This window comes from Mesoplodon densirostris, chromosome 15 (genome assembly GCF_025265405.1).
Source record: "Mesoplodon densirostris isolate mMesDen1 chromosome 15, mMesDen1 primary haplotype, whole genome shotgun sequence".
NCBI lineage: Eukaryota > Metazoa > Chordata > Mammalia > Artiodactyla > Ziphiidae > Mesoplodon > Mesoplodon densirostris.
In genome coordinates this window covers 76,220,193-76,240,183 of record NC_082675.1, presented here as the reverse complement: position 1 = coordinate 76,240,183, position 19,991 = coordinate 76,220,193, and positions in this window count along the sequence as shown.

Below are 19,991 nucleotides of genomic sequence, written 5' to 3'. Positions count from 1 at the left end.
TTTAAGTTTAATTACATTTGTGTCTGGTAGCCCAAGCATTGGTAATTGATATGAAAGCCAAGTTCATCACAGAGGCGGCAACCAGAGAACTCTTAAAGTATACAGTCTTGGCTTTATTTAGCAATGCAGTTTCTGTCATTACATTAGAGAGATGAAAGAATTCCATTTCCTTTGCTAGCTCTTGGCCTTACCACCAACTCTGACTGTACACTCAGAGAGTTCATTTGGTTCCCTCGGGGCTACCCTTGTACTCAGCAGGTCACAGAACTCATTATGCATGCCAGAAGAGGAGATATTACCATATCCTCAGCTGCAGTGAAACTTCCTTGTTGCTTGTCCTTTTGGCTACTGGGCCAGGGTAGGAGTCCCATCTCCTCTCACTTCATTAGCCTCATCGACTCCATTACTTCTTCTGAAAATAGGCTTTGCCACATAATAACCATGTTATCAGATGGTAGGACTGTAAGGTGATCATATATATTTCATTTAATGCAATATAATATCTTTATGCAAATGATATACTTTACTAATATGTTTCAGTCATCAAAAACTAAGAATGAAATTCATGTAGTCATTTTTTTTCTCTAGTGATCAGAATGATTTCACATACACTTCTGCACTTATATTTACCAGAGCTTTATGAGAAAGTGGAACTTAGTTATGAAAAACTAATGGGTTTATATTCCAGTACAATCTGGTAATTTACAAGTTGAAGCTCTCTCCTATAACACTTATTCCTGTGTTATAGTGTATCAATTAAACTGCAGTTTCTTATTTCCGTCTATCTTGAATATGACTATTCTAAGAATAATTGGAGGAATCTAATCTGAAAAATAAATGACTGCTTTTGAAATTCTGTAATTCTATGACATATTCAGGAATTGAAAGGGAAATGGAGAGCACATTGTTAACTAGAATTTGAAAAGCTGTTATTTTTAAAAAGTAGATGAGAAAATGTGCGTTGATCAGTTTGTGTACTGCCATGCAAAGAAGCAAGGAATTAAGATAGCAGTAATGGTCTCCTACTGAACCACTTCACATTTCCATGTGTTACAAATTTCTTAAGTAAACCAACATGTTTTTGCTGCTCTGTGACAGCCATAAATCTTGGATAATCATCCTGCGAATGGGGCAGTGCATTAGCTCTGTAACTTCAATTAGCTACAGTACCATCAAGCCCTGAGAAATCTACTGTAACACAGCTTAAACCATTAGATTAAAAATGGCCATAAATACTAAGTGTTGTAAATGAAGCCAACTTCAGGATATATCATTTGAACTTCAAAGCTTCACTTAAATTTAAATATTTAACATTGAAATGGCCAGAAAAATACCATAACTATTGTACCATATTGAACATTTATTCTTTTTTTTTTAAACAGGGAGAGGGAATGGATACATGTATATATAAACATATAGACATAAATATATATGGATCACAAGTTACATTTCTTATTTTTTTAAATATCTGAAACATTTATATTAACATATTTCCATACAAATAACCCAAATAAAGTTTAGTATTAGTTGTTTTTTTGTTTGTTTGTTTTTTTATACTGCAGGTTCTTATTAGTCATCAATTCTATACACATCAGTGTATACATGTCAATCCCAGTCGCCCAATTCAGCACACCACCATCCCCACCCCACCGCGGTTTTCCCCCCTTGGTGTCCATACGTTTGTTCTCTACGTCTATGTCTCAACTTCTGTCCTGCCCTTTTATGTGTGTCTGTGTGTTTTGCTCTAACACAAGAACAGAAGAAGACCATTTGTTCCAGAATGTAGAGAACAGGGCAATATGTCAGACTAGATAACCTGACATTTCTTTTGAAATAAAATAAAATAAGACTTAAAATGGTAGATAAGATATCACGATCTTCCTTCTTAATACCATTGCTGAGTTTAAAACAATATAAGGCCAATACCTGAGAGTCAAAAACATAAAGGGCATCTGAAACTCAGGGTTAAAAGCATGAGTTTACCATGGCTGCCCTAGGGAGCAGATAGGTATTGCCATTTTAGAAAACTGAGGAAGGTAGGCTTAATGCCCATGCAAAAATAAGGTCTCTGTTCCATGCAAGGTGGTTTGTTGTACTTGATATTCTCAGACATAAAATCAGGATGGGTCCATGAAAAATGTGCCTACCCAAGGGAGAGATGACATTGTTTGATGGTATTATCTTTCATGTCCGGTGACTTAAGCAAGAGCATTTACAATTAGTTTGTTGAAAATACTGCATAAAAGAAGCACCCTTAGCATAACAAGGGCAGATGTATTGTAAAATGCGAGGAGAATAAGGAGGGTATAAAGTCATGGTAGCAGAGAAAAATTAATTATCTCAGGAAGGAAGTATGTTTGCTCATATGTGATTTAAGTGCAAAAGGAAGCTTAAAAACCCATAAACATAGCCACCACTGGGAGAGACAGGAAGAAAAAGAGAGAGAGAGAAAGGAAGAGAAAGAGAGAGAGAGAAAAAGAACTCAATGATCAACTCTTCAATACTTTAGACCAAAGCAACCTCCAAGTCCACCTGCTACCCCGTGGAAAAGTGAGTCTCATTAGAGCAGGCCACTGTTGAAATCCAGTCGATGCCTGAAGTTGCATATGTGCAAAATATGACATGGTGATCCCATGTTTAATTTAGAAACATTAAGAAATGGAAAAGGTGAATTGATGAGAAAGGCAGAGTATGCTTTACACTCCAAATGCAAGGGAAATAATAGGAATTCAGATATGAGGCTAGTAGGTGAAATTAGACAATCTTTATTTCATTGCATGATGAAGACTATATAAATATATGTGAATATGTTTTAAAACTATTATGCTATGTTTATTCATAAGGCATGTTAAATAACAAACACTCACTAAAGTTTAACAATAACCTAATAATAGAAAAATAAGAAACTATAAAAGTTTTAACAATTGGGCTTAAATTTGAGAATCAATCTAATAAAGGTTCATACTAGCAGTACCAACAGAGTTGAGGTGCTACAAAGACTGGCTCTATGAAAATATTCACTGAGGCAGTTGATCAAAACTCTTTTAATCCATCTTCAGTGAGCGCATTTAAGAGACTTTAAAAATAAATATTTTAATTTTATTATTCCTACAAAATCTGGAGGCATTTACGTTTTTTTTCAGATGCATTTACTTTTTTTTTAACACCTTTATTGGAGTATAATTGCTTTACAATGGTGGGTTAGTTTCTGCTTTATAACAAAGTGAATCAGTTATACATATACATATGTTCCCATATCTCTTCCCTCTTGCATCTCCCTCCCTCCCACCCTCCCTATCCCACCCCTCTAGGTGGTCACAAAGCACCGAGCTGATCTCCCTGTGCTATGCAACTGCTTCCCACTAGCTATCTGTTTTATTTTCAGTAGTGTATATATGTCCATGCCACTCTCTCACTTTCTCACAGCTTACCTTTCCCCCTCCCCATATCCTCAAGTCCATTCTGTAGTAGGTCTATGTCTTTATTCCCATCTTGCCCCTAGGTTCTTCATGACCATTTTTTTTTCTCTTAAATTCCATATATATGTGTTAGCATACAGTATTTGTTTTTCTCTTTCGGACTTATTTCACTCTGTATGACAGACTCTAGGTCCATCCACATCACTACAAATAACTCAGTTTCGTTTCTTTTTATGGCTGAGTAATATTCCATTGTATATATGTGCCACATCTTCTTTATCCATTCATCTGTTGATGGACACTTAGGTTGCTTCCATGTGCTGGCTATTGTAAATAGAGCTGCAACGAACATTTTGGTACATGTCTCTTTTTGAATTATGGTTTTCTCAGGGTATATGCCCAGTAGTGGGATTTCTGGGTTGTATGGTAGTTCTATTATTAGTTTTTTAAGGAACATCCATACTGTTCTCCATAGTGGCTGTATCAATTTACATTCCCACCAACAGTGCAAGAGGGTTCCCTTTTCTCCACACCCTCGCCAGCATCTATTGGTTGTAGATTTTTTTTTTTTTTGCGGTACGTGGGCCTCTAACTGTTGTGGCCTCTCTCGTTGCGGTACACAGGCTCCGGACGCACAGGGTCAGTGGCCATGGCTCACAGGCCTAGCTGCTCCACGGCATGTAGGATCTTCCTGGACCGGGGCATGAACCCGTATCCCCTGCATCGGCAGGTGGACTCTCAAACACTGTGCCACCAGGGAAGCCCTGTTTGTAGATTTTTTGATGATGACCATTCTGACGGGTGTGAGATGATATCTAATTGTAGTTTTGATTTGCATTTCTCTACTGCTAATGATGTTGAGCATTCTTTCATGTGTTTGCTGGCAATCTGTATATCTTCTTTGGAGAAATGTCTGTTTAGGTCTTCTGCCCATTTTTGGATTGGATTGTTTGTTTTTTTGATATTGAGCTGCATGAGCTGCTTATAAACTTTGGAGATTAATCCTTTGTCAGTTGCTTCATTTGCAAATATTTTCTCCCATTCTGAGGGTTCTCTTTTCATCTTAAAGCTTTTAAGTTTCATTAGGTCCCATTTGTTTATTTTTGTTTTTATTTCCATTTCTCTAGGAGGTGGGTCAAAAAGGATCTTGCTGTGAGGTATGTCATAGAGTGTTCTGCCTATGTTTTCCTCTAAGAGTTTGATAGTGTCTGGCTTTACATTTAGGTCTTTAATCCATTTTGAGTTTATTTTGGGGTATGGTGTTAGGGAGTGTTCTAATTTCATATTTTTACATGTAACTGTCCAGTTTTCCCAGCACCATTTATTGAAGAGGTTGTGTTTTCTCCACTGTATATTCTTGCCTCCTTTATCAAAGATAAGGTGACCATATGTGCGTGTGTCTATCTCTGGGTTTTCTATCCTGTTCCATTGATCTGTATTTCTGGTTTTGTGCCAGTACCATACTGTCTTGATTACAGTAGTTTTGTAGTATAGTCTGAAGTCCGGGAGCCTGATTCCTCCAGCTCCATTTTTCTTTCTCAAGATTGCTTTGGCTATTCGGGGTCTTTTGTGTTTCCATACAAATTGTGAAATTTTTTGTTTTAGTTCTGTGAAAAATGCCAGTGGTAGTTAGATAGGGATTGCATTGAATCTGTAGATTGCTTTCAGTAGTACAGTCATTTTCACAATGTTGATTCTTCCAATCCAAGAACATGGTATATCTCTCCATCTATTTGTATCATCTTTAATTTCTTTCATCAGTGTCTTATAATTTTCTGCATACAGGTCTTTTGTATCCTTAGGTAGGTTTATTCCTAGATATTTTATTCTTTTTGTTACAATGGTAAATGGGAGTGTTTTCTTAATTTCACTTTCAGATTTTTCATCATTAGTGTATAGGAGTGCTAGAGACTTCTGTGCATTAATTTTGTATTCTGATACTTTACCAAATTCATTGATTAGCTCTAGTAGTTTTCTGGTAGCATCCTGAGGACTCTTTTAGTATACTATCATGTCATCTGCAAAGAGTGACAGCTTTACTTTTTCTTTTCTGATTTGGATTCCTTTTATTTCTTTTTCTTCTCTGATTGCTGTGGCTAAAACTTCCAAAACTATGTTGAATAATAGTGGTGAGAGTGAGCAACCTTGTCTTGTTCCTGATCTTAGTGGAAATGGTTTCAGTTTTTCACCATTTAGGGCGATGTTGGCTGTGGGTTTGTCATGTATGACCTTTATTATGTTGAGGAAAATTCCCTCTGTGCCTACTTTCTGGAGGGTTTTTATCATAAAGTGGTGTTGAATTTTGTTGAAAGCTTTCTCTGCATCTGTTGAGATGATCGTATGGTTTTTCTCCTTCAATTTGTTAATATGGTGTATCACATTGATTGATTTGCATATATTGAAGAATCCTTGCATTACTGGGATAAACCCCACTTGATCATGGTGTATGATCCTTTTAATGTGCTGTTGGATTCTGTTTGCTAGTATTTTGTTGAGGATTTTTGCATCTATGTTCATCAGTGATATTGGCCTGTAGTTTTCTTTCTTTGTGACATCTCTGTCTGGTTTTGGTATCAGGGGGATGGTGGCCTTGTAGAATGAGTTTGGGAGTGTTCCTCCCTCTACTATATTTTGGAAGAGTTTGACAAGGATAGGTGTTAGCTCTTCTCTAAGTATTTGATAGAATTCGCCTGTGAAGCCATCTGGTTCTGGGCTTTTGTTTGTTGGAAGATTTTTAATCACAGTTTCAACTTCAGTGCTTGTGATTGGTCTGTTCATATTTTCCATTTCTTCCTAGTTCAGTCTCAGAAGGTGGTGCATTTCTAAGAATTTGTCCATTTCTTCCAGGTTGTCCATTTTATTGGCATAGAGTTGCTTGTAGTAATCTCTCATGATCCTTTGTATTTTTGCAGTGTCAGTTGTTACTTCTCCTTTTTCATTTCTAATTCTATTGATTTGAGTCTTCTCCCTTCTTTTCTGGATGTGTCTGGCTAATGGTTTATCAATTTCATTAATTTCTCAAAGAACCAGCTTTTAGTTTTTTTGATCTTTGCTATTGTTTCCTTCATTTCTTTTTCATTTATTTCTGATCGATCTTTATGATTTCTTTCCTTCTGGTAACTTTGGGGTGTTTTTGTTCTTCTTTCTCTAGTTGCTTTAGGTGTAAGGTTTGGTTGTTTATTTGAGATGTTTCTTCTTTCTTGAGGTAGGATTGTATTGCTATAAACTTCCCTCTTAGAACTGCTTTTGCTTCATCTCATAGGTTTTGGGTCATCATGTTTTCATTGTCATTTGTTTCTAGGTATTTTTTGATTTCCTCTTTGATTTTCAAGTGTTGTCTTGGTTATTAAGTAGCGTATTGCTTAGCCTCCATGTGTTTGTATTTTTTACAGATTTTTTCCTGTAATTGATATCTAGTCTCATAGCGTTGTGGTCAGAAAAGATCCTTGATATGATTTCAATTTTCTTAAATTTACCAAGGCTTGGTTTGTGACCCAAGGTATGATCTATCCTAGAGAATGTTCCATGAGCACTTGAGAAAAATGTGTATTCTGTTGTTTTGGGATGGAGCGTCCTATAAATATCAATTAAGTCCGTCTTGTTTAATGTATAATTTAAAACTTGTGTTTCCTTATTTATTTTCATGTTGGATGATCTGTCCATTGGTGAAAGTGAGGTGTTAAAGTCCCCTACTATGACTGTGTTACTGTCAATTTCCCCTTTTATGGCTGTGAGTATTTGCCTTATGTATTGAGATGCTCCTATGTTGGGTGCATAAATATTTATAATTGTTATATCTTCTTCTTGGACCGATCCCTTGATCATTTTGTAGTGTCCTTCTTTGTCTTTTATAGTAGTCTTTGTTTTACAGTCTATTTTTTCTGATATGAAAATTGCTATTCCAGCTTCCTTTTCATTTCCATTTGCATGGAATATCTTTTTCCATCCCCTCTCTTTCAGTCTGTATGTGTCCCTAGGTCTGAAGTGGGTCTCTTCTAGACAGCATATATATGGGTCTTCTTTTTGTATCCATTCAGCCAGTCTATGTCTTCTGGTTGGAACATTTAATCCATTTACATTTAAGGTAATTATCGGTATGTATGTTCCTATTACCATTTTCTTAATTGTTTTGGGTTTATTATTGTAGGTCTTTTCCTTCTCTTGTATTTCCTGCCTAAAGAAGTTCCTTTAGCATTTGTTGTAAAGCTCATTTGGTGGTGCTCAATTCTCTTAGCTTTTGCTTGTCTGTAAAGGTTTTAATTTCTCCATCAAATCTGAATGAGATCCTTGCTGGGTAGAGTAATCTTGGTTGTAGTTTTTTCTCCTTCATCACTTTAAATATGTCCTGCCAGTCCCTTCTGGCTTGCAGAATTTCTGCTGAAAGATCAGCTGTTAATCTTATGGGATTCCCTTGTGTGTTATTTGCTGTTTTTTCCCTTGCTGCTTTTAACATTTTTTCTTTGTATTTAATGTTTGATAGTTTGATTAATATGTGTCTTGGCATGTTTCTCCTTGGATTTATCCTGTATGGGACTCTCTGTGCTTCCTGGACTTGATTAAGTATTTCCTTCCCCATATTAGGGAAGTTTTCAACTATAATCTCTTTAAATATTTTCTCAGTCACTTTCTTTTTCTCTTCTTCTTCTGGTACCCCTATAATTCTAATGTTGGTGCATTTAATGTTGTCCCAGAGGTCTCTGACACTGTCCTCAATTCTTTTCATTCTTTTTTCTTTATTCTGCTCTGTAGTAGTTATTTACACTATTTTATCTTCCAGGTCACTTGTCTATTCTTCTGCCTCAGTTATTCTGCTATTGATCCCTTGTAGAGTATTTTTTTTTTTTTTGTGGTACACGGGCCTCTCACTGTTGTGGCCTCTCCCACTGCAGAGCACAGTATCCGGACGCGCAGGCTCAGCGGCCATGGCCCACGGGCCCAGCCGCTCCGCGGCATGCGGGATCCTCCCGGACCAGGGCACGAACCCGTGTCCCCTGCATCGGCAGGCGGACTCTCAACCACTGCGCCACCAGGGAAGCCCCCTTGTAGAGTATTTTTAATTTCGTTTATTGTGTTGTTCATCACTGTTTGTTTGCTCTTTAGTTCGTCTACGTCCTGGTTAAGTGTTCTTTGTATTTGCTCCATTCTATTTCCAAGATTTTGGATCATCTTTACTATCATTCTGAATTCTTTTTCAGGTAGACTGCCTATTTCCTCTTCATTTGTTAGGTCTGGTGGGAGTTTGCCTTGCTCCTTCATCTTCTGTGTGTTTCTCTGTCTTCTCATTTTGCTTAACTTACTGTGTTTGGGGTCTCCTTTTCGCAGGCTGCAGGTTCGTAGTTCCCGTTGTTTTTTGGTGTCTGTCCTCAGTGGCTAAGGTTTGTTCAGTGGGTTGTGTAGGCTTCCTGGTGGAGGGGACTAGTGCCTGTGTTCTGGTGGATGAGGGTCGATCTTGTCTTTCTGGTGGGCAGGTCCACGTCTGGTGGTGTGTTTGGGGTGTCTGTGGCCTTATGATTTTAGGCAGCCTCTGTGCTAATGGATGGGGTTTTGTTCCTGTCTTGCTAGTTGTTTGGCATAGAGTGTGCAGCACTGTAGCTTGCTGGTCCTTGAGTGGAGCTGGTTCTTGGCGTTGAGATGGAGATCTCTGGGAGATTTTCGCCATTTGATATTACATGGAGCTGGGAGGTGTCTTGTGGACCTGTGTCCTGAACTTGGCTCTCCCACCTCAGTAGCACAGCCCTAACGCCTGGCTGGTGCACCAAAAGCCTGTCCTCCACATGGCTCAGAGTTAAAGGGAGGAAAAAAATAAATAAATAAAGAAGAAGATAAAATAAAGTAAAATAAAATAAAGTTATTAAAATAAGAAAGAAAAAATAATTATTAAAAAAATTTTTAAGTAATAAAAAAAAAAAAAGGACAGACAGAACCCTAGGACAGATGTTAAAAGCAAAGCTATACAGACAAAATCACACACAGAAGCATACACATACACACTCACAAAAAGACAAAAAGGGAAAAATCTATATATATCGTTGCTCCCAAAGTCCACCTCCTCAATTTGGGGTGAATCATTGTCTATTCAGGTATTCCACAGATGCAGGTACATCAAGTTGATTCTGGAGATTTAATCCTCTGCTCCTGAGGCTGCTGGGAGAGATTCCCCTTTCGCTTCTTTGTTCGCACAGCTCCTGGGGTTCAGCTTTGGATTTGGACCCGCCTCTGTGTGTAGGTCGCCTGAGGGCATCTGTTCTTCGCTCAGACAGGACGGGGTTAAAGGAGCCACTGATTCGGGGGCTCTGGCTCAGTCAGGCCGGGGGAAGGGAGGGGTATGGATGTGGGGTGAGCCTGTGTTGGCAGATGCCAGCATGACGTTGCAATAGCCTGAGGCGCGCTGTGCGTTCTCCCAGGGAAGTTGTCCCTGGGTCACTGGACCCTGGCAGTGGCGGGCTGCACAGGCTCCCGGGAGGGGAGGTGTGGAGAGTGACCTGTGCTTGCACAAAGAGGCTTCTTGGTGGCAGCAGCAGCAGCCTTAGCGTCTCATGCCCATCTCTGGGGTATGTGCTGATAGCCGCAGCTCGCGCCCGTCTGTGGAGCTCCTTTAAGCGTTGCTCTTAATCCCCGCTCCTCGCGCACCAGGAAACAAAGAGGCAAGTAAAAGTCTCTTGCCTCTTCGGCATGTCCAGACTTTTTCCTGGACTCCCTCCCGGCCAGCCATGGCGCACTAACCCCCTGCAGGCTGTATTCATGTCGCCAACCCCAGTCCTCTCCCTGGGATCCGACTGAAGCCCGAGCCTCAGCTCCCAGCCCCGCCCGTCCCTGGGGGGGAGCAGACAAGCCTCTCGGGCTGGTGAATGCCAGTCGGCACCGGTCCTCTGTGTGGGAATCTCTCCGCTTTGCCCTCCACACTCCTGTGGCTGCGCTCTCCTCTGTGGCTCCGAAGTTCCCCACTCCGCCACCCGCAGTCTCTGACTGCAAAGGGGCTTCTAGTGTGTGGAAACCTTTCCTCCTTCACAGCTCCCTCCCACTGGTGCAGGTCCCGTCCCTATTGTTTGTCTCTGTTTTTTCTTTTTCCTTTTGCCCTACCCAGGTACGTGGGGAGTTTCTTGCCTTTTGGGAGGTCTGAGGTCTTCTGCCAGCGTTCAGTAGGTGTTCTGTAGGAGTTGTTCCACGTGTAGGTGTATTTTTGGGGAGAAAGGTGATCTCCGCATCTTTCGCTTTCGCCATCTTGAAGCTCCTCCCCTTTCTCGCATTTACTTTTATAACATTTTTATTTCATAAACAAAACAAAACATGAAAGCCTTGAGGGCATTTGACAAATTCTAGCATTTCCCTGTTCATTCCTATTCAAATGTGTCAAAGAAAAATTTAAAACTATGTCTATATTTTAATATTTCTCATTTAGTTCCTCTAAAGAGAAATCACTTTTTGTAGTGTTAATTACCTTTTAATACAATATAATGTATATTATTAAATTTACAATCACTGAGGTTATAAAAGTAATAGAGCGAAATAAGTTAACCTAATATTTATGGTATTTAAACTATTTATTTTCTATTAAATTCATGAAAATTATTTTTTTAAACTTAAGATTTGGGGGCTATATTTTAATTGTCAATAAAACACTCATAAGTAGAATTTACTTATAGATTCCTTAGACAACTAAAAAAATAGTTATGGACTTTTTCAAAAGCTAAGCTGACAAGTGAATTAGACTCATTCAAGCTCATGGGCTAACAAATCAGGTGGTAAGTTATTGACTTACACTATTTCCAAAAATTTGCCCAAAGCTTGGCTTTATTTATGCATGCATTTACTCAGTCACGTATTAACCCAACATTTGAATAGGTTCCATGTAAAAACACTTTGTTGGCTGCTGGGAAAACTACTCATATTTCCTTAAATGTGCTAGGTTTTTTCATGGCTACATCCTTCTGCATCTAATATTCTTCTTCCTGAAATGACTTTATCTTTTTTTTTTTTTTTACTGTGGAGTGAGTTCCTGCCCCATTTCCAGTACTCTCTTGAAATAGTCCCTGCTTCTCCACAATTCCTTACAGGCACATGGACTCAATTTTTCCTTTATGCTTCTGTACAAATCTGATATATGCCTCTGCAACAGCTCTTCTTACGTTGCGCTATAATGGGGTGGTTGTTCTTGTATTTTTATGACTTGATTCCCAACTAGACTTCGAATTTTTTTATGGTAGGATGTCCATCTAATTAATCTTCAGCCTCCTAGAATTTACAAAGTAAATGATGATTTTTGAATACCGATGAATCTGTCAATAAATAATAGTAGTTTTAGGACTTTGTTTTGAAATTGGTGTAAAATATGTCACCTTTTTAGTGAATTTTATTACTTAGTTTTGGGTGTCAATCCCCAGTCTTGCTGGGTTGCTACTTCCTGACATATTCTTATATCCATTCAAGTTTCAAAGTCCTAAATAGAAGTTTCCAATTGGCAGAACTTGGGTCACGTGCCTAGTATAGATGCCGAAGTGCAGGGAGAGAAACTTTCTGGTTACTTTTGACTTCAAAGGAGACAGACTCAGCCAAGATTCACATCATAGGGGATTTCTTGCACAGAGGAAGGTGTTTGGGTTGCCAGCCAGCCAAATTACTATGTTACTATAGCATATTACTGTTGTTTTCTTAATCATGTTTCCCTATAAACCGTTCAAGAACCAGAGTTTCTTAATACGCACATGATCTGCTTTTTGCTAAGATCAGGCTTTTGGTTCTTATGAACCCCATTTTAGTAGTAATTATGAAAATAATAATAATAATGGCAAGATTTATTGAGCACTTACAATGTTAATATATTAGCATACTTAGACTGGATTCCAGTCTAAGAACAGTTTATTTATTAATGAATTTAATCCCCACCATATAACCATGAGCAACTATTCCTCTGAAGCAAAACCTCAAATATTTTTTATTTTTAATCTTTTTTTACATTATTTCAGACATTCAAAAGATATTAAGGATAATTTTAAAAACATTAATGTGGGGCTTCCCTGGTGGCGCAGTGGTTGAGAGTCCGCCTGCCGATGCAGGGGGCACGGGTTCGTGCCCCGGTCTGGGAAAATCCCACATGCCGCAGAGCGGCTGGGCCCGTGAGCTATGGCCGCTGAGCCTGCGCGTCCAGAGCCTGTGCTCCGCAACGGGAGAGGCCACAACAGTGAGAGGCCCGCGTACCGCAAAAAAAAAAAAGAAAAAAAAAAAAAACATTAATGTGCCCACCACCCAAATGAAACAGTATTACCAATAGAGTCACAGCTCCCCTACGAATGCTGATCTAACTCTATTCATTTCTTTCACATCTGGTATCCACCAACTTGAACTTGATGTTTATGAAGCCTATACATCTCTTTAGATCTCTACACATATGTATATATCCTTAAGAATATGTGTGGTTGGTATTCACAATTTAATATTATGGACATTATATACTTTACGTATTCTACTGCAATTAACTTTTTGCTCAATATTTTGTATGTGCTATTTATATTTATCACATATATGTGATATTTATGCACTTCGATACTTGTAACTATCATTTACTTTTAACAGTTGTATAGTGTTCTATTGGATGTATAAACCACAATTGTTGAGTAGTGTTCCATAGTATGACCGCACTACAGTTTGCTTATCTGTTCACCAGTTGAAGGATATTTTGGTTGTTTCCAGTTTTTGGTGAATTAAGGAAAGCCAATATAAAATCCATATTTTTTTGTGTGAACATATGTTTTCATTTCTCTTGAGAATAGGAATAGAATAACTGGGTCATATGGTAAGTGTATGCTTATCTCTATAAGAGACTGCCAAAATGTTTTCTAAAGTAGCTGTACCATTTTGCATTGCCATATTAACATATACATTTTTGAAATTTGAAATCAATTTATCTAAACTGTGGATGAGGTATGGATCTAACTTTACTTCATTTTCCAGATGGTTATCCAGTTGTCCCATCACTATTTATTGATATACATCTGTTCTCTACCAACTTGAAATGCCATCTTTATCATATTCTAAAGTCATATATATATTTGCATCTATTTTTTGACTTCTTATTCTACTCCACTAATATCTCAATATGATGGATGAAAAATGATTCATGTTCCAGTAGCACACTTTTCAAATTATTGAGACTTTATATTTTAAAACAAAGAAGGGCTAGTTCTCTATTATTGAGCTTCCTTAATTTTTTGCTTGTTTACTTTTCTATATCAATTTTAGAACCACTGTATCAAGGTAGACTTTTTTTTTATTTCTTGAGGGAAGTTTTCATCTGTGTGGTTTTTAGTCTATCTAGGAATAGTATCTTCCTTTATATTTTTTCAACTCTTCATATATGTGTGTGACCTATATCAATCGCCAGAACCTTCCCTGATCCTGGCCCTTCCTTACTTTTTTTTTTTTTTTTTTCCGCGGTATGCGGGCCTCTCACTGTTGTGGCCTCCCCCGTTGCGGAGCACAGGCTCCGGACGCGCAGGCTCCGGACGCGCAGGCTCAGCGGCCATGGCTCACGGGCCCAGCCGCTCCGCGGCATATGGGATCCTCCCAGACCGGGGCACGAACCCGTATCCCCTGCATCGGCAGGCGGACTCTCAACCACTTGCGCCACCAGGGAGGCCCCTTCCTTACTTTTTGACTTATTCACCCTTCTGTTTCTGGGATGCTCCAGGCTGTTCCAGTTACTTTTCATCATTTAATAATTTGCTCAAATGACATCTCACCATGGTATTTTTCCATCACCATCTTATTTAAGTAGCACCGTCTCATCTCCAGTCACTTACTTTCAGATAATTCTGTTTTATTTTCTGTATAATGGTTATCACTGTTGGAATCACGGTTATTCACTTTTTTACCTCTTTAATTTCTAATTCCTCTAATCAGTTTAAGCCACTATGAGGGTAGGAGTGTGGTCTTCTGGTTTCCTGCAGGGACACCAATGCCGGGAACAGTGCCCAGCACTTAGTAGGTGTCCAACACATATTAGATGAATGAATGGATGGTCTTTTTTCAGCTTGAACAACTGTCTTTACACTCTTACTACTGCTACAAACCAGTTGGGGGAATTTTCTACTTGAAATTATTTGACTGCCTGAGAAAATCAGTGAAGTAATAACTTGTGACTTTTCCAGCTGAGCACCAAAATCAGCAGTCAGTAGAGTGAGATCCCCTCTGCTTCTCAGCTCCCTCTCTTCCCTCTCTCAATCTCGTCTTTGGCTGTGCTAATATGACTGACAGGACCACTGTCTGTGACTCCTTGAGGCAACAAAGTGAAAAGACTGAAGCAGAATATATACTCAGAAACAGCTGACCAGAAGGCATAATTTGCTATCTGTAATCCAGCTCTTTACAGTTAGAAGTAACTCTAATCAGAAAATGATCTGGAACAGTGATTTCCATTCCTGGGTGATGATAATGAGTCACCTACAAAGTTTTTTACAAATATAGCCATTTGAACCTCACCCCAGCCCTACCGATTTAGAACCTCCAAAGCTCATTAAAACAAGCAACCAACATCCACCAACATAACTCTTGTGGGAATCATAAGATTCCATGTTGGGGAACCACGACCGAGCTGGAACGGGCAGTTGACCAAAGCAGAAGCTGTGTGTAATCAGTGTGAACTGATGCAGTTACCATGGATAATGCCTGGTATATTTTAAATTTTTATGGAGTTGTTAAATTGATGGTTAAACAATAAGCTAAAAATCTAACTTTGTTTAATACTCTGCATTGCTGAAAAAGGGCTCTGGAGTCTGTACAATACCCACAGACAAGAATAAGCCTTTATTCTACAACATCGTAAAATGGATTCTATTCTACTTACCTGGCCTGCCTGCTCTGAAACCAGATTATTTTACTGTTTATTTCAATGTCTAAAAATGTGTTGCTAGTTAGAAATGCAGATTTCTGAGCTTCATTATAATGACGTTGAGTCAGAATCTCTGAATAGGGACCCCAAGAACCTGAATTTTTATAACATTTTAAAAATGATCTCTTTTGCACACTTATATTTGAGAACCAGGCAAGCATAGATGGGGACTTCTTTTGGAGTTAGACTAATTGGGTTAACATGGTCTAGCAGTGTTATTTGGGGCAAGTTTCCTAACTTTTTTCAACCTCCATTTCCTTTTCTATTAAACGGAAGACCAATAGTATCTACCTTAAAGAATTGTTAGGGAGATTAAATGAGGTCATCAATGTGAAATATTCAGTATAGTACCGAAAAAGAAAAATTGCTCAGTGAATATTAAATCTTATTTTTATTAACCACTTGCCTTACTGGTTTATCCCTACTTGAAAATTGCAACATATCCCATAGCAATATCTCAAGCACTGGTTCTCAAAATATGGTCCCTGGACTAGCAACATCAACATCACCTGGGAACTTGTTGTAAATAAAAAATTTGAATATCACCCAGACATACTGGATTAGAAACCCTGGGGGTGAAACCCAGAAATTCATGCTTAACAAGCCCCCCAGTGACTCGGATGCCTGCTAACACTTGGCAGTCACCCACTGAGGGGGATTGATTAATAAAAGGATTAATTGAAAATGACTGAAACCGTACTATGAAATAAACAAAAGACAGTTTACTAAGTGGTTAATTTTTTTAAATGCACAGTCTTCCTCACAGTCAGACAGACAGACATCACCCCTGCTCCCCCATCACACACACATTCAGTCCACACTATAAATAATGCAGGTCGTGTTTCTCTAACTAGTATTTGATTAGTCTCAGACCCATGTTTGCTTTGGTTTTGTTTGACTTTTCTTTTATCAATACCCTGGTTCTGTATTGTCTGCTGTTGCTGTTCTGTATGCCACACTCTTCTCTACTTTGACAGTAATGTCCCCTGGAATAACTACTTTTCTGTATCAGATTACAGTGTAGAAAGAGACCGAGGGTAAACATTGAAGATAGATGGACATGATATGTTGATACTGGGCAAATTACTTAAAACCCTCAGAATTTTAGGTTCTCCATCAGTTAAAAAGGGAGAATAATACCCACCTTGAAATTTTCTTGTGAAGATTAAATGTAATGTATGTAAATTATCTAGCGCAGTGCCTGGCACATACTGTCAAATAAATATTAGCTAATGTTCTAATTGCATAGAAGTTTCAAGATTACTCTCAGCTGTGGCTCATGTTAATATTTTGTATATAAAGCATTTACCAAAAATGCCTAGTGTTTGTTCTATGTCTGTTTCTATTTGCACAGAAATTCAGTGTGGCGTGGTACTCTTGTCCAATAAATACTCAGCAGAACTGTCTATAGACCTAGTTACTATCAAATTCTACCTGATTGTAGTAGATTGAGGTTTAAGGTTTAGGAGATTCATATTCACCATGTACAGTCAAGCAGGAACAAATTAGTCACTTATAAGCTATTTTGGAGTCATTACATCTTAATCATGTTGTCAAATAAAAATTGAATGCCATTCTCAATGTATTTATGATGCTAAATTTGCCCAATCTGACACCATCCTACCACTAGTTAGAATAGAAAGTGACACTCACTAGAGCTTTTTCTTTATGCCTATAGCAAAATATTCATAGCAGCTGCTTCTTGCCTAGGCAACCAGAAGATCAATTGCAAAGCATTTATTAGAATATACTTTAGGTCTTGATCATTTAAGTTGAGCAGACTGCAGTTCTGAGGACCAGATTCCAGATGGATACTTTGATGAAAGCTCGATCACCATCATTATCATCTTGATCCCATTGTTCCATTTCTCTTGCTCTCAGAGATAATTAGTTCAACTTCTTCATTTGTAAAATGACCAGGTAAAATTTGACCAGGTCAATTTTGTTAACTATTCGATGAGTACTTGAAAATAATATGTGCTCTCTATCATGTTTTACATGTGTCAAAATTGACATTTAGATTGAATTTATAATTGTGTTGTTCAGATTTTCTGTAGTCTAACTTATTTTTTGGTCTGCTTATTTTATCAGATATAAAAAAAAGAGATTGTAAAAATATCTCTTTCCATAAGTGGAAGCTACCTTTTGGATTACGTACAAATTTAGAATTGTTAAAACGTATTAGTGGGTTGACATATCATCATGAAATGTCTCTCTTTGTATGTCTCTCTCTAGTAATGCTTTATGCCTCGACGTCTATCTTGTATGATATCGTATAGTTATATAAGCTTTCTTTTGAGGAAGGTTGGCCTGAATTGTCTTTTTTAATCCTTCTACAATCAACTTTTCTTTGTCCTCTTATCAAAGACGTGTATCTTGTAAACAGCATATGGTTGGGTTTTGTTTTCAGAATTTTTACTGTGCTGTGCCTAGGGGTGGCTTTCATTGTATTAATCAGGCTTGGGAATTCATAGAGCTTTATTATTGTTGTTAGTAACATTATTAATATACATTTAAAAACTACAATTTGAAGTGTAAAATACATAGAGGAAAATGCACATATTGTCAATGTGCAGCACAGTGAATTTTCACAAACTGAACACATCTTCGTACCTAGATCAAGTACCCTGATCAAGAAAAAGATTATTGCCCAAACCACAAGACTCCCTCATGCTCTCCTCCAGTTTCTATTCTCCCAAAGTAATCATCATCCTCATTTATAATAGAATATATTATTTCTGGTATTTTATGTGATTCCATATATAGAGCTTCTTAGCTCTGTGATTTCTTACTTTTATTGGTGTCAAAAATTTCCCAATCATTATCTCTTGTAATATGGCCTTTGCTCCATTCTCTTTCCTTCTTTCTCCCTGACTCTAATTACAACACATTTTTTTACCTTCTTACTGTGTTCTTTTTTTTATATATAAATTTATTTATGTACTTACTTTTGGCTGTGTTGGGTCTTCGTTGCTGCGCATGGGCTTTCTCTAGTTGTGGCGAGCAGGGGCTACTCTTCATTGTGGTGCATGGGTTCCTCATTGCGGTGGCTTCTCTTGTTGTGGAGCATGGGCCCTAGGTGTGAGGGCTTCAGTAGTTGTGGCATGCGGGCTCAGTAGTTGTGGCTTGTGGGCTCTAGAGTGCAGGCTCAGTAGTTGTGGCACATGGACTTAGTTGCTCTGTGGCACGTGAGATCTTCCCAGACCAAGGCTTGAGCTCATATCCCCTGCATTGGCAGGTGGATTCTTAACCACTGGGCCACCAGGGAAGTCCTTTTACTGTGTTCTTTATATCTCATCATTTTTTTCTCTGTGTGTTTCATTCATGCCTTCTATTGAGTTATCTTTCAGTTCACTAATTCTCTCTTCTGGTTTGTCTAATCTGTCAAACCCATCTATTAATTCTTCCTTTAGGTTATTGTAATTTTTAGTTGTAGAATTTCATTTGATTCTTTTTTATTGTTTCTGGTTCTCTGATAAAATTTTTCATCATATTATCTGTATAGGAGTTCCCCTTATCCGGGGTAGGTGGAGAGGGGATACGTTCAAAGACCCCTAGTGTATGCCTGAAACCATGGATAGTGCTAAACCCTATATATACTATTTTTTTTCCTGTACATATATATCTATGATAAAGTTTAATTTATAAATTAGGCACAGTAAGAGATTAACAACAATAATAGTAAAATGAAACAATTATAAGAATATACTGCAGTAAAAGTTATCTGAATGTGGTCCCTCTGTCTCTGTCTCAGAATGTCTTATTGTATGTATTTATTGCCTTTTCCATCTTAACTAAGCACTTATCACATACTGTGGCCATAACTTTTGCAATTTGAAGTGCCAGAACAAAACTACCACACATTTCTTTTTCCTCCTTCACAATTTCACAGGTAGAAGATTCATTTTTACCACTGGTCTTAGAAACCTCAGCATATGATTTTTTTCCATTTCCTTATTAAGTTGAGAACTCTCACCTTTTCACTTAAAGGAAGCACTTTACAGCTTCTCTTTGGCATATCCAGATAGCCAGCACCACTCCTCTGGCACTTTGGAGCCATTACTAAGTAAAATAAGGTTTACTTGATCATAATACCGAGACAATCTGATAACTAAGATGGCTGCTAAGTGACTAATGGGTGACTGGACAAAGGGATGATGCAAGTCCTGGGCAGGACAGAGCTGGACAGCTTGAGATTTCATCATGCTGCTCAGAATGGCTTGAAATTGAACACTTAATGAACTGTTTATTTCTGTAATTTTTCATTTCATATTTTCAGACCATGGTTGACCACGGGTAACTGAAACTGTGAAAAACGGAACCTTGGATAAGGGGGGGACTGCTGTGTTTTAGCATATTAATAATAGTTACTTAAAACTTTATGTTGGATAACTTGACTATCTTTTGTGTGTTTGTTTCTACTATTTGGGCTTTTTTTCCTTCTCTTTTTTTTTTGTGTGTTCTATCTGTTGTTTTGTCTCATGGAATGCAATGGAGATTTTTACTGAGTGTTCCATATAACTTATGAAAACATTTAGAGATAATAATGTTGTATTTGTCTAGAAGGCACTTAGTTTTGCTTTTGGTAAGCATTTAAGCTAAGGACAGATTCCCTTAGTCCCATCAAGAATTGATCTGAGTTCAAGGTGGATTTCAGTCTCTGAGAGCTGATTCATTGGTTTACATGT